Below are 15,267 nucleotides of genomic sequence, written 5' to 3' on the forward strand. Positions count from 1 at the left end.
CCAGGGGCCCCACACAAGTTCCTGTTCTCATTACACCTGAGGAACCCCGGGTATTAATAACTGGGGGTGAAGAGGGAGGTGCAAGTCAGTCGATTTCCTTTTAGACACTGGGAGAACTTACTCCATGCTTGCTGAAGCCCCTGGCCCACTTTTTCCCTGATCCACTTCTTTAATGGGGCTGTCTGGAAGAGCCAAACATTATTTCAGTTGTCCTCTAAGCTGCAACTGGAACTCTGCTATTTCCACACGAATTTCTGATTGTGCCAGAGTGTCCCTCACCCCTTTGGAGAAGGATATACTGAGCAAGCTCCATGCCTCTGTTTTCCTGAATATGGAGCCCTCTCTTTCTCTCCCATTAATTGGACAAAATGTAAATCCTAGAGTATGGGCTGATGGAAAAACTATGGGTCAAGCATAGACTACTATTCCTATCATTGTCAAGCCCAAAAACCCTCACCTATTTCCACATCAAAAGCAGTATTCACTGAAACCTAAGATTAAGAAAGGGTTAAAACCCACCGTTGAGAATTTAAAGGAGCAGGGGCAATTAATTCCCTGTAACAGTCCATGCCACACTTTTATCTTGGGTATAAAAATGTTAAATGATAAATGGAGATTAGTTCAAGATTCACAATAACAAATGAGGCTATGGTTACTTTACACTCTGAGGTGCCTAATCTTTACACTGTCTGAAATTCCTAAATGAGTCAAATATTCTTCAGTCATTGATTTAAAAGATGCTTTCTTTTCTAGAAGGGACGAAGGCCATAAGCCCCAAGAGAAGTAAGTCTATACTAAATCATCAACTACCGATGACTTTAAGACAATTTAGAGTATTTGGGAGCATCACAGGCTGTTGCCACATTTGGATTCTGGGTTATGGGGAACTTATCTGCCCTTTATATAAACTTACAACTGAAACTCAGCAGGCCTAAACCAACAAGCTGGTTTGGTCTCCAGAGACTCAAAAGGCTTTTAAGGCTCTTCAAGCTGCTCTTCTGCAGGCTCCAGCTTTGAGCTTGCCCACAGGATCAGAGCTAAGTTCGTTACTGGAAAAAAAAGGCTATGGCCACATTGCTTAAGGGTAATTGCTACTATTGTTTTGCTAATGCCGTCTAGTCAAGGCTATGGTTTTTCCAGTGGTCATGTATGGATGTGGAAGTTGGACTGTGAAGAAAGCTGATCGTCGAAGAATTGATGCTTTTGAACTGTGGTGCTGGAGAAGACTCTTGAGAGTCCCTTGGACTGCAAGGAGATCCAACCAGTCCATCCTAAAGGAGATCAATCCTGGGTGTTCATTGGAAGGACCGATGCTAAAGCTGAAACTCCAATACTTTGGCCACCTCATGCGAAGTGTTGACTCACTGGAAAAGACTCTGATGCTGGGAAGGATTGGGGACGGGAGGAGAAGGGGACGACAGAGAATGAGATGGCTGGATGGCATCACCGACTCGATGGACATGAGTTTGAGTGAACTCCAGGAGTTGGTGATGGACAGGGAGGCCTGGCGTGCTGTGATTCATGGGGTCACAAAGAGTCGGACACGACTGAGCAACTGAACTGAACTGAACTGAACTGAACTGAAAGCTCTTAAATTTATTAATGGGCAAAATCTCACTGTACTAACTTCTGAGGTGAGTGAAATCTCAAACTCTGAAGTTAATGTTTGAATGACAGTTCGTTTGTTCAGGATGGGAATTGGAAAACAGGTTTTCCAATGCCATGGTGATAGTTGAACAGGTTTTAGAAGCAAAGTCTCTCCCTAACCAGGGATGAATGTTCAGTAGTGGAGCTTGTGGCTCTGACTGGAGCTCCAGAGTTAAGCAAAGGTTAGCGAGTAAATATCTACACTGACTCTGTTTGCTTATTGGACTTTACATGCTCATGCAGCAATATGGAAAAAAAGCAACAGGAGAACCTATTAAACATTTCAAAGAGATTGAAAGACTTTTGATGGCCTAAGAAAGTAGCTGTTATGCATTGCAAAGGGCACAAATGGGATGAGAGTAAAGTGGCCCAGGATCATCAGCTGGCTGACTGCCGAATCCCCTTTGAACTCCTTTATGAAGGAACCCCTTTCACTAACAGATATCCTTGTTCTGGACAGGTCCAGTTGAACAGGAAGAACCTCAATATACAGAAGAAGAATTAAAAAGATAAAGAAAAGAGGAGCAAAGATTACCGAAAAAGGATGGATATAGTCTGAGGATGGAAGATTAATAATTCCTGAAAATGCTCAATGAAAAATTCTTAAAGGCTTACACCCAGAGTTTTCCTAAAGCTTTGGAATTAACTTTGTAACTCAACTTTTAGCTTTTCAACAGACATTACAGGAATTCTGGGAGGTGACTCCTGACCCAGCCTCTGAGTCAAACAATGCTGTTTGAGCCAGAAACCAAGATTCTGATAATAAAGACATTGGGACCTGGGGGCAATCTCTCAAGCCCCTCTGGGAAAGCCCTTACCAGATGGGCCTTGTAATCTTTGTGGGCCTGCTTTTGCTGATTCCAAAAAATCCTGAGTTTGCCCTTTGACCCTCAAGACAATGCCTTCCTCTCCTGGGCTCATTTCTACATCTCATTCCACAATCTGTCCAATTGCTGGGTCTGCAAAGTGCTCCCCTCCTCATCAGTGGGAGGCTTCCTATGGCAGACGTCTCCACTTCAGGGAAAGAACTTTTTCCAAGTCCATGACTACCTTTGCCGGTAACAATCATATGTGATGTCTCTTCTTCATCTAATGACATCTAACAGTCCTAAAATGGACTGGTGTAACACTTTGTCGGAGAAGGCAATGGCAAGCCACTCCAGTACTCTTGCCTAGAAAATCCCATGGATGGAGGAGCCTGGTGGGCTGCAGTCCGTGGGGTCGCTAAGGGTCAGACACGACTGAGCAACTTCACTTTCACTTTTCACTTTCATGTATTGGAGAAGGAAATGGCAACCCACTCCAGTGTTCTTGCCTGGAGAACCCCAGGGATGGGGGAGCCTGGTGGGCTTCCGTCTATGGGGTCACACAGAGTCGGACACGACTGAAGTGACTTAGCAGCAGCAGCAGCAACACTTTGTACCATTATGGACAGAATGTGACTTTAAACTTTGCTGATTGTTCTGTTTTTGCTGTTTGCTCCCTACACCTGTAACTGCGTGGCTGTATTTGTTTCTAGCTGCATGAAGTTATGGTTATTCAGTCTCCTATGAGTGCCACTTCCCTGGTGGCTCAGAGGTTAAAGCGTCTGCCTCCAATGCGGGAGACCCGGGTTCGGTCCCTGGGTCGGGAAGATCCCCTGGAGAAGGAAATGGTAACCCACTCCAGTATTCTTGCCTGGAGAATCCCATGGACGGAGAAGCCTGGTAGGCTACAGTCCACGGGGTCGCAAAGAGTCAGACACGACTGAGCGACTGAATGGAACGGAACGGAATGAGTGCCACAGCCTCCTCCAACTATTACTTGGGGTCCCTGAATCAGAGACTCTCAATAGGAGGTTTAGGAGTATCTCTTTAGTGTCTAAGTCATGTCTGACTCTTACAACGCCATGGACTGTAGCCAGCCAGGCTCCACTGTCCATGGAATTCTCCAGTCAACAATACTGTAGTGGGTTACTGAAGAAGAAATTCATAGGGCCTGGACTCCATCTTAGGCCTGTTCACGCTGATCATGCTCGGCCACCTTTCCAATGGACTCTGAACTCTGTGTTTAGTGCCTAGGAAAATGACAACAGAAGGATAAGACCCCCTCCAGACAGGGGAACCTTGGAGATCGTATCTAGGTTACTCATCGCCTAAGAGAAAACATACACTAATCACCCCTTCCTCCAGACAGGCCGTAAATTTTTCTGTATCTATCAGGAGTGTAACCTCGGGCTTATTGATTATTGGATAACTGTTTGACTGTTTGAGCACATGAGAACATAGCACGTGAATGATGGGGTTACTGGGGTTGTATTTTCCTTGGTTTATGTAAGTCTCAAGGAATTTGGGGTGGTGGGTTCAGACACGTACACATGGGGTATAAAAGATTTTCACAAATGTTGGTTGGGGTCCTTGGCTAAGAGGAGACTCTGCCTTGGGCCCGCCGGCGTAATAAACTGCACTCCACTATCTGCATTGTCCTTCTGAGTGAGTTTGTTTCCCAGAACGCGTGGCTACAACATTACCGTTTCCTTCTCCAGGGTTCTTCCTGACCCAGGAATTGAACCCAGGGCTGCTGCATTGCAGGAAGATTCTTTACCAACTTACCTATGAGGGAAGCCCCATAGGAGAATATGTTGCCTCAATAACTTAGGGACAACACCCCTTACCAGCTCAGAAGCAGTTATGGAATGAGATCATCACCCCTTTCCCTTGGCAACATAATTCTCCTAAGAGAAAATGGGAAAATGAGCGTTAATATCCTTGGTAGGGAGGCCAGAGGTCCCCAAGTGGCAGGAGGAAATAAAACTCCAAGTGGCAGACATTTTCTTATTCCTTTTTTCTTCTAATCCTGTGTTGTCATGGCGATACCTGGCTCCTCTGGAGTTTAACTTTATCTCAAACCTTGAGCTAACCACTGCGTTCCTCTTACGGAAATGTTTTCTTAAGCTATATTAATGAACTCTGCATTGGCTTGGAAATCTGCCTTTCTTCAAGATTCGTGTCAAATGTTTTATAACCCAAGGATGATTCAGCTTGTGCCAACGCTATCTCAAAATGTATGTTGTGGGTGAGGGGCCTGGTGCGACTCTCTCAGTTTTGAGGCATTTCCTTTCTCTAATTAGCAACTTGTTAATAGGTATATAATTCTTTGCTAAAAACAAGCAAAGGGGCACTCTTTCTGTTCCCTTCTGATGTCTATGTCAGAAGCTTTCTCTATCTCTTTTATACTTTAATAAAACTTTATTACACCAAAAGTTCTGAGTGATCAAGCCTCATCATTAGCCCTGGATTGAATTCCTCTCCTCCAAACTCCAAGAATTCCAACATCATTCACGTCTCGTAGCAGCAATCTTTCAGTCATAATTATTGAAATGGTGGGTAGTGGGAGTTTATTATATTATTTTCTTCGGTGTACGCTTAAAAATGTGTGTGATGAAAAGTGAAAAATAAAGAAGGCTGGTTCTGTTCACATTTAAAAAAAAAGAAATGCAGGGGAAAGCCAAATGCCCAGGAATCAATGAAGCGTGATATTTGTGATCACGTCTTGCTTCCGGCTGACACTGGGCCTGGAATCAGAGGACAGGCCAAGTCTCCACTCTGCCACTCACCAGTAAAGGGACCTTGGGCTCATCATCTAACTTCTTAACTTCTTCAAGGATGAAATAGAGAGAATATCAGTTCTGTCTACCTTTCACGGCTTGTCTGTCAGAACGATCTAAGGAAACAGAGTGAGAAAGCTTTGCAAACTGTGGTGACAAATAACTACAAGTTGAAAGGAAGGGAATTCTGAGTCTATGCAGTGTGTGCAGGCAGGTTCTAGGTGTGATTCACCTTTGCATGCTCCATGTCTAGCTGCATTATTCACACAGTTGATGCAAAAAAGACCTTTAGGTGTTCCTCCGGCTGCCCAGCATCAAAACATCTTTACCACATTTGGGGAGCTCCCCATAGTGAGTCTTGGGAACAGAGCCCATCTCCCAGGAGAGAAGATGAAAATGAAGGAAGCATGTCCCTCAGCAGTCTGTCAGCTCTGGAGGAAGCCATACACTCATGCTCTGTTCATCAAAGGCACTGTCTAGACTTTGAATCCAGAAGCAGTAATGCCGAGAAGCAGGCCCTACAGAACCTCTGGGGACAGTGGAAGCCACCCTAAGATGGAGGAGGAGCTGGGGCTTGCAAGCAGCACCCAGCAGCCTGCCCCAGTGGGTGAACCTCACAAGGTGAAGTGTCTAGGACATGGCAGGGGCAGTGGCAGCCACACTGTGTCCACTGTTCCTGCTGTGACGTGTCCACACCCGGCTCCCCAGCTCTCCTGGCATTTCTGCAAGCAATCAGGACCCCTTTAATAAATTCCTCTTCTGCTACAATCTACAAGAGTTGGTTTCTGTTTCTTGCAAATAAGTACAATGCTCAGTGGATAAACAACAGGTCCTACTGTGTAGCTCAGGGAACTATATTCAGTATCCTGTCATAAACTGTAATGGAAAAGAATATGAAAAAGAATATACACATAAAACTGAATTACTGTGCTGTGCAGCAGAAATTAACACAACGTTGTAAATCAATTACACATCAATAAAATAATATTTTTTAGATAAAAGAAGTAAGTTCTGTGAGTATCTGAGAAATGAATGACTACATGAGTGCACCAGTGAATTCAGACCATTTACTAGCTGCTTCGAGCTGTGTGACTTTTGGAAAGTTATTTAACCTCTCTGAGGGTCTCACATCCTTTCCTCTTCTCTATTTCCTGGGTATTCTTCCAAAGACATTCAAGGCCATGAGAATATAAATACTGTGGGGGGGGTGTGTGTTGCATAATAGTCACAATGTTTTAAATTTGACATTTTTCATTCAATTAAAGATATATAAATTATATATATATATGTTGGCCACAGCATGTAGCTTGCGGGATCTTAGTTTCCTGACCAGAAGGGCCTCAGCTGCAAATAGGCCTGTGGGTGCCAGATGGCCTTAGAATAGAAAGGGGGAAGGAGAGGGAGAAAGCGAGGAAGGAAAGGGGAACCAAGAAGGCCAGAAAAGGAGAAGCAAGGAGCTCACCCACTCTTCTTGAGGGTCAAGGGATAACCCGGAAAGGAAAAGCCATAAATAAGCTAATCAGATGGAAAATGAAAGAGGAAGAGGAGCAGATGAGCTGAAATAAGAGAAAACCCTCTATTGACATGGTCTGCTTTAAGGAAACACAGACAGGCTCTCTTCCCTCAAATATCTCCCTACCTTGATGCTATAGTGCCTGAAAGCCTAGCGTTGTTTTAAAGCATTTTTTGTGTGTGTAATGTAAAGTTCATATAACATAAAAATCGCTGAAGTGCACAATTCAGTCATTTTAGCATGTTCACGATTTGTGCAACCATTAGCACTTATTCTAGAACATTTCCATCATCCCCAAAAGAGACTCCAACTCTACCTTCTCCCAGTCCTCTGGCAACCACTAACCACTTTCTATCTCTGTGGCCTTGCCTGTTCTGGACATGGCATCTCAAAGGAATCATACAATAGCTTTTGTGCCTGGTTTCTTCCTTTCAGTGTAATCTTTTCCAGGTTCACCCACGCTGTCGTGTGTGTCGGTACTCCATTTCTTTTCACGTCTGAATAAGAATTCCACTGTGTGAGTAAAATACATTTTGCTTACACATTCAGCTATGGGCTGATATTTGGATCATTTTCACTATTTGCTTTTTATGGATAGTGCTGCAGTGAGCATTCCTGTACAAATTTCTGTTTTAAGAGTCTTCAATTCTCTATTGGAATTGCTGGTTCACATCCCCGGTAGCTCAGCAGTGAAGAATCCACCTGAAATGCCAGAGACACAGGAAACAAGGATGCAACCTATGAGACGGGGTGATCCCCTGAAGGAGGAAATGGCAACTCACTCCAGTATTCTTCCCTGGAGAATTGCATGGACAGAGGAGCCTAGGGCACTACAGTCCATGGGGTTGCAAAGAGTCGGACATGACTGAGCACGCACATACACACACACACACACGCGTGTCCTAACTCGGTGTAACTCTTCGAGGCACTGCCACGCTGTTTCCCACAGTGATTGCACCGTTTTACATTCCCACCAGCAACAGATGAGGGTGCAGGTCCACCATTTGGGATTTTTGGTTGTTTTGCCTTTTCAGTTTTTTGGCTGAGTCACGAAGCTTGGGATCTTAGCTCCTCAACCAGGGACTGAACCCAGGTCCATGGCATTGAAGGCCCAGAGTCCTAACCACTGGACCACCAGGGAATTCCCTCAGGTCCACCAGTTTTTAAACCCAGTTTTTTAGTCAAACATGGCCTTTCTAACCTATTCTTAGTCATTTCTCAGATTTTACTCCAGAGCCACAGAGAACCGAAACCTATACACAGTACCAAATGCTCAAAATATTAAACTGAGTTACCTTTATTGTTATTTTGTCTGTTTTGTTTCCCCTTATTCTCCACTATTTACTAAATTGTATCTAATGAGCATATATTAATTTTATTTATCTTATTTATTTTTATATCTAGCTGTATATATTTTTGCCTTGGCAGGGAGAAACTTGTATCATTTTTTCAATCATCAAAATATATAAATAAAACTAATATATACTCTTAATAAAATTTACCAAACAGTGGAATCTATATGTCTGTGTCAATATATTTTGATCTAGACATATTTAGATATAGATAGAGGTAGATACAGATATAGGTACAGGTATATAGTTAAATCTAAACAGCATATTAAAAGATTAAAAAGCAGAGACATTAAAAGCAGAGCATATTAAAAAGCAGAGACACTACTTTGTTGACAAAGGTCCATCTAGTCAAAGCTATGGTTTTCCCAGTAGTCATGTATGGATGTGAGAATTGGACTATAAAGAAAGCTGAGTGCCAAAGAATTGATGCTTTTGAACTGTTGTGTTGGAGAAAACTCTTGAGAGCCCCTTGGATTTCAAGGAGATCAAACCAGTCAGTCCTAAAGGAAATCAGTCCTGAATACTCATTGGAAGGATTGATGCTGAGGCTGAAACTCCAATACTTTGACCACCTGATGTGAAGAACTGACTCATTGGAAAAGACCCTGATGCTGGGAAAGATTGAAGGCAGGAGAAGGGGACAGCAGAGGAAGGGATGGTTGGATGGCATCACCAATTCGATGTATATGAGTTTGAGCAAGCTCCAGGAGTTAGTGATGGACAGGGAAGCCTGGCATTCTGCAGTCCATGGGGTTGCAAAGAGTCAGACATGACTGTGCGACTGAACTGAACTGATAGAGTTATATAGATATAAATATATCCTCAGAGGAAAACCTTACCTTACCTTAAGAAACTTTTTTCCCCCAGAATCAAATCATAAAAAGCATGATCAATATAACAATGTCTTCAATACTGGTTTCAAAACAAGTTCATGAGCAATCGTGACATGGCCATTTCTTCTTTCTGCCCAAGGTATAAGTCAAGGTATAACACAACATATGAAGGAACAGAAAGTGTTAAGTCGTTCAGTCATGTCCAGTTGTTTGTGACACTATGAACTGTAGCCCGCTGGGCCCCTCTGTCCATGTAACTCTCCAGGCAGGAAAACTGGAGTGGGCTGCCGTTACCTCCTCCAGGGGATCTTCCCAAACCAGGTATTGAACTCGGGTCTCCTACAAGGGGCAGATTCTTTACAGCTGATCTTCCAGGAAAGCCTAACACTATGTATAAGTCACCAAGGTCTGGGCGGTGGCCCAGAGGAGCTGTCCCACGTCTAAGAGGCGGTGGCTGCGTGGGCACAGGAGGGCCGAGAGGAGCTACTCCACGTTCAAGGTCAGGAGGGGTGGCCTTGAGGAGATACCCCTCGTCCAAGGTAAGGTACAGAGGCTGCACTTTGCTGGAGCAGCTGTGAAGAGATTTTCCACTATCAAGGTAAGAGAAACCCAAATAAGACGGTAGGTTTTACGAGGGGGCATCAGAGGGCAGACACACTGAAATCATAATCACAGAAAACTAGTTGATCTGATCATATGGACCACAGCCCTGTCTAACTCAATGAAACTAAGCCATGCTGTGTGGGGCCACCCAAGACGGACGGGTCATGGTGGAGAGATCTGACAGAATGTGGTCCACTGGAGAAGGGAATGGCAAACCACTTCAGTATACTTGCCTTGAGAACCCCATGAATAGTATCAAAAGGCAAAATGATAGGATACTGAATGAGAAATTCCCCAGGTCGGTAGGTGCCCAGTATGCTCCTGGAGATCAGTGGAGAAATAACTCCAGAAAGAATGAAGGGATGGAGCCAAAGCAAAACAAATACCCAGGTGTGGATGTGACTGGTGATAGAAGTAAGGTCCGATGCTATAAAGAGAAATATTGCATAGGAACCTGGAATGTTAGGTCCATGAATCAAGGCAAATTGGAAGTGGTCAAACAGGAGATGACAAGAGTGAACGTCGACATTCTAGGAATCAGTGAACTAAAATGGTCTGGAATGGGTGAATTTAACTCAGATGACCATTATATCTACTACTGTGGGCAGGAATCCCTTAGAAGAAATGGAGTAGCCATCAGGGTCAACAAAAGAGTCCGAAATGCAGTACTTGGATGCAATCTCAAAAATGACAGAATGATCTCTGTTCGTTTCCAAGGCAAACCATTCAATATTACAGTAATCCAAGTCTATGCCCCAACCAGTAATGCTGAAAAAGCCGAAGTTGAACGGTTCTATGAAGACCTACAAGACCTTTTAGAACTAACACCCCAAAATGATGTCCTTTTTATTATAGGGGACTGGAATGCAAAAGTAGGAAGTCAAGAAATACCTGGAGTAACAGGCAAATTTGGCCTTGGATCACAGAATAAAGCAGGGCAAAGGCTAATAGAGTTTTGCCAAGAGAACGCACTGGTCATAGCAAACACCCTCTTCCAACAACACAAGAGAAGACTCTACACATGGACATCACCAGATGGTCAACACCGAAATCAGATTGATTATATTCTTTGCAGCCAAAGATAGAGAAGATGTATACAGTTAGCAAAAACAAGACCAGGAGCTGACTGTGACTCAGATCATGAACTCCTTATTGCCAAATTCAGACTTAAATTGAAGAAAGTAGGGAAAACCACTAGACCATACGGATATGACCTAAATCAAATCCCTTATGATTATACAGTGGAAGTAAGAAATAGATTTAAAGGATTAGATCTGATAGATAGAGTGCCTGATGAACTCTGTACGGAGGTTGGTGACATTGTACAGGATACAGGGACCTAGACCATCCCCATGGAAAAGAAATGCAAAAAAGCGAAATGGCTGTCTGAGAAGGCCTTACAAATAGCTGTGAAAAGAAGAGAAGTGAAAAGCAAAGGAGAAAAGGAAAGATATAAGCATCTGAATGCTGAGTTCCAAAGAATAGCAAGGAGAGATAAGAAAGCCTTCCTCAGCGATCAATGCAAAGAAATAGAGGAAAACAACAGAATAGGAAAAACAAGAGATCTTTTCAAGAAAATTAAAGATATCAAGGGAACATTTCATGCAAGGGTGGGCTCGATAAAGGACAGAAATGGTATGGACCTAACAGAAGCAGAAGATATTAAGAAGAGGTGGCAAGAATACACAGAAGAACTGTACAAAAAAGATCTTCACAACGAAGATAATCACGATGGCGTGATCACTCACCTGGAGCCAGACATCTTGGAATGTGAAGTCAAGTGGGCCTTAGAAAGCATCACTATGAACAAAGCTAGTGGGGGTGATGGAATTCCAGTTGAGCTATTTCAAATCATGAAAGATGATGCTGTGAAAGTGCTGCACTCAACATGCCAGCAAATTTGGAAAACTCAGCAGTGGCCACAGGACTGGAAAAGGTCAGTCTTCATTCCAATCCCAAAGAAAGGCAATGCCAAAGATGCTCAAACTACCGCACAATTGCACTCATCTCACATGCTAGTAAAGTCATGCTCAAAATTCTCCAAGCCAGGCTTCAGATGAACCGTGAACTTCCAGATGTTCAAGCAGGTTTTAGAAAAGGCAGGGGCACCAGAGATCAAATTGCCAACATCCGCTGGATCATGGAGAAAGCAAGAGAGTTCCAGAAAAACATCTATTTCTTCTTCATTGACTATGCCAAAGCCTTTGACTGTGTGGATCACAATAGACTGTGGAACATTCTGAAAGAGATGGGAATACCAGACCACCTGACCTGCCTCTTAAGAAACCTACATGTAGGTCAGGAGACAACAGTCAGAACTGGACATGGAACAACAGACTGGTTCCAAATAGGAAAAGGAGTACGTCAAGGTTGTATATTGTCACCGTACTTATTTAGCTTCTATGCAGAGTACATCATGAGGAACGCTGGGCTGGAAGAAGCACAAGCTGGAATCAAGATTGCCGGGAGAAATATCAATAACCTCAAATATGCATATGACACCACCCTTATGGCAAAAAGTGAAGAGGACCTAAAAAGCCTCTTGATGAAAGTGAAAGAGGAGAGTGAAAAGTTTGGCTTGAAGCTCAACATTCAGAAAATGAAGATCATGGCATCTGGTCCCATCACTTCATGGGAAATAGATGGGGAAACAGTGGAAACAGTGTCAGACTTTATTTTTTTGGACTCCAAAATCACTGCAGATGCTGACTGCAGCCAGGAAATTAAAAGACGCTTACACCTTGGAAGGAAAGTTATGACCAACCTAGATAGCATATTAAAAAGCAGAGACATTACTTTGCCAACCAAGGTCCGTCTAGTCAAGGCTATGGTTTTTCCCGTGGTCATGTATGGATGTGAGAGTTGGACTGTGAAGAAAGCTGATCGCCGAAGAATTGATGCTTTTGAACTGTGGTGTTGGAGAAGACTCTTGAGAGTCCCTTGGACTGCAAGGAGATACAACCAGTCCATTCTAAAGGAGATCAATCCTGGGTGTTCATTGGAAGGACTGATGCTAAAGCTGAAACTCCAATAGTTTGGCCACCTCATGAGACGAGTTGACTCACTGGAAAAGATTCTGATGCTAGGAGGGATTGTGGGCAGGAGGAGAAGGGGACAACAGAGAATGAGATGGCTGGATGGCATCACCGACTTGATGGACATCAGTTTGAGTGAACTCCGGGAGCTGGTGATGGACAGGGAGGCCTGGCGTGCTGTATCATGGGGTCACAAAGAGTCGGACACGACTGAGCGACTGAACTGAACTGAACTGATGTATAAGTCAAGGTTGTTGTGTGTGGTTGGGCAGAGTGCAGGTCAAGCTGGAGCTAAGTTATTGAGGTCCAGTCATGTTACATGATACCAGGACAGAACTCAAAACCCCTAAGACAGATGGGAGAGCTTCTGCCCAGACTTACCTTCTTGAACCACCTCTTCTACCTGCACATCTGCCATCCTACCCTCACGGTGAACACACAACACACACACACACTGCCGTCCAGATATTAATTTGCATTTGCTAGACAAGATGCCAATTCTTTCTTTTTAAAGATTTTTTTGTGTGGACCATTTTTAAAGTTTTTATTGACTTTGTTACAATATTGCTTCTGTTTTATATTTTGATTTCTTTTCACCACAAGGCATGTGAGAGCCTAGCTCCACAAACAGGGATCAAACGCTCGCCCCTTGCATTGGAAGGCGAAGTCTTAGCCGCTGGACCCCCAGGGAAGTCCCAAGATGCCCCCTCTTTCTTGCCTCCTGATCTGGCCCTCACCCTCTCCCCTGTCTTCTGTCCTTCCTCACCTGACAGGGCACAGACCATGTCGTGAGTCATGTCATGGATCAGCCCTGCCAGCAGATTCACTCCTTGGCTCTGACATAACAAGCCTGCTGGAGAAACCCTCCAACCAGGATCCACCTGGCCTCTTCCGTGTGCCTGCTCTCAGACTGCATTTAGTGATGACCTTCAGTTCAGGTCAGTCGTTGAGTCATATCTGACTCTTTGTGACTCTAAGCGACCCCATGGACTACATGGACAACTCTCACATCCATACATGACTACTGGGAAAACCATAGCTTTGACTAGATGGGCTTCCATGCTAGCTCAGTTGGTAAAGAATCAGCCTGCAATTTGGAAGACCTGGGTTCGATCCCTGGGTTGGGAAGATCCCCTGGAGAAGGGAAAGGCTACCCACTCCAGTATTCTGACCTGGAGAATTCCATGGAGTTGCAAAGAGTGGAAAACAACTGAGCAACTTTCACTTGACAAGACGAACATTTGTCGGCAAAGTAATGTCTTTGCTTATTAATATGCTATCTAGGTTGGCCATATCTTTCCTTCAAAGGAGCAAGTGTCTTTTAATTTCATGGCTGCAGTCACCATCTGCAGTGATTTTGGAGCCCAGGAAAATAAAGTCTGTCACTCTTTCCATTGTTTCCCCATCTATTTGCCATGAAGTGGTGGGACCAGATGCCATGATTTTAGTTTTTTGAATGTTGAGTTTTAAGCCAGCTTTTTCACTCTCCTCTTTCACTTTCATCAAGAGGCTCTTCAGTTCCTCTTTGCTTTCTGCCATAAGGGTGGTGTCATTTGCATATCTGAGGTTACTGATATTTCTCCCAGCAATCTTTATTCCACCTTGTGCTTCATCCAGCCCAAGATGAAATGTACTTCATTTCACATCATGTACTCTGCATATAAGTTAAGTAAGCAGGGTGACAATATACAGCCTTGACATACTTATTTTCCAATTTGGAACCAGTCTGTTTCATGTCCAGTTCTAACTGTTGCTTCTTGACCTGCCTACAGATTTCTCATGAGGCAGATAAGGTGGTCTGGTATTCCCATCTCCTTCAGAATTTTCCACAGTTTGTGGTGATCCACACAGTTCAAGGCTTTGGCATAGTGAATAAAGCACATTTGGATGTTTTTCTGGAGCTCTCTTGCTTTTTCTATGATCCAACAGATGTTGGCAATTTGATCTCTGGTTCTTCTGTCTTTTCTAAATCCAGCTTGAACATCTGGAAGTTTTGGGTTCACATACTATTGCAGCAAGGGTGGAGAATTTTCAAAATTACTTTGCTAGTGTGTGATATGAGTGCAAGTATGCAGTAGTTTGAACATTCTTTGGCATTGCCTTTCACTGGGATTGGAATGAAAACTGACCTTTTCCAGTTCTGTGGCCTCTGTTGAGTTTTCCACATTTGCTGGCATATTGAGTGCAGCACTTTCACAGCATCATCTTTTAGGATTTGAAAGGGCTCAGCTGGAATTCCATCACCTTCATTAGCTTTATTTGTAGTGATGCTTCCTGAGGCCCACTTGACTTCTCATTCCAGGATGTCTGGCTCTAGGTGAGTGAGCACACCATCGTGGTTATCTGGGTCATGAAGATCTTTTTGGTATAGCTCTTCTGTGTATTCTTGCACCTCTTCTTAATATCTTCTGCTTGTTAGGTCCATACCGTATTCTTTATTGTGCCCATTTTTGCATGAACTGTATCTTGGTGTCTCTAATTTTCTTGAAGAGATCTCCAGTCTTTCCCATTCTATTGTTTTCCTCTATTTTTTTGCATTCTGTTGTCTTTTGAGATTGCACCCAAGTACTGCATTTTGGGCTCTTTTGCTGTCTATGAGAGCTACTCTAGTTCTTGTAAGGGAATCTTGCCCACTATTGTAGATATAATGGTCATCTGACCTACTCTTGATAAAAGTGAAAGACGAGAGTGAAAAGGT

The sequence above is a fragment of the Moschus berezovskii genome, chromosome 6 (genome assembly GCF_049115385.1).
Source record: "Moschus berezovskii isolate FMDL1 chromosome 6, NW_MosBer_1.0, whole genome shotgun sequence".
Classification (NCBI taxonomy): Eukaryota; Metazoa; Chordata; class Mammalia; order Artiodactyla; family Moschidae; genus Moschus; species Moschus berezovskii.